The sequence below is a fragment of the Orycteropus afer genome, unplaced genomic scaffold (assembly GCF_000298275.1).
Source record: "Orycteropus afer afer isolate SDZICR_OR568_19922 unplaced genomic scaffold, OryAfe1.0 scaffold03996, whole genome shotgun sequence".
Lineage (NCBI taxonomy): Eukaryota > Metazoa > Chordata > Mammalia > Tubulidentata > Orycteropodidae > Orycteropus > Orycteropus afer.
Genome location: NW_006925583.1, coordinates 8,929 through 10,196, shown reverse-complemented (window position 1 = coordinate 10,196; position 1,268 = coordinate 8,929).

Here is a 1,268-nt window from a genome sequence, read left to right as displayed (position 1 = left end):
TCTGAATCTTCTTAATTTGATATTTTCACTTAGTTACCTAGAGGGATTGGATTCTGGATCTATTGCTAAGTAGATTAATGATATTTTTGTGGTAACAACTACTGGAATAATAAAATATTGCATGAAATGTATAACCATGGTTATGGTAAAAAGACAAATTTAATACATATCAAGAGAATTATGTACAGAGATGAGACTTTGTCTCACACCCAAGCCAATCTTTTCAAGTATCAAGCTGTTCTTCTAATGTGGCTTTATGCTACACATACCCCCCCCCCGCCATGTATGATCACAGAAGCTGAATGCTAAATTACAGCAGGGGAAAAGAGGTATGAAGGTCACCCACTACTAAACAGTAGTGTCAGGGATCTTGAAGGCTTACCTTAGTAGCTAGTCATCTACAGAATCACGTATCATCACTGCAAGACCCTGCAGGAGAAAGCATTCATAACCTAGTGATCAGAGAATGTTAATGAAATCCTTGATCAAAAGGAGGAGATGTTTGAGATTCCAAAATTTGTGGTACTTGACTCATATTGAATGACCAGCCCAAGTCTGAGCCCAGGTCTTCTTTCCCCTGCAACTGTCAAATCCTTAGTCAGATTTAAGTACATAACCAGTAAAACACTCTTCTTTGTGGCTCAATTGAAAAAATGGAAATAATGTGCCTTAGGTAGGGCCTTGATACAAAACCCTTATTAGAAATTCCCTCAGAAGCCCTCTGGAAAAATTTAAGAGAATTACCCTATGACCACTCTGTCAATCCCCTCTTAGTCACAGGAATTAAACTAATTCAAATAGCTCATATTTATGTTTCCAACCAATCACTGGGAAGCACCTACTTTGAGTTTTCCCAATCCTTGCTTCCCTGATCTTGCAACTTCCAATCAGAAGGCTGTACCTTTAGTTGTTGATTTTTCTTCATAAATGTGATTCTGTTACTCCACCATTTTGGAGTGTTGGATCTCACTTTCTGAGGTCAGACATATACCTGGTTTGAGTAATCTCTTTCAATAAATCTCTTTGCTTTTATTTTAACAAAGTACATGTTCTTACTCATTGTCAGGTTGACTCTGACTCATGCCAAGCACATTGTATAGACCTATGCTTCATTGGTTTGTCAATGGCTTAATTATTGGAAGTAGATTGCCCAGTCTTCTGAGGTGCTCCATACCCTTAAATTGTTAAATCTGACTCCTCATAGACTCACTGAAAGGAGCTCTGGTAGCATAGTGCCTAAGGCATTTGACTGCTAACCAGAAGCCTGG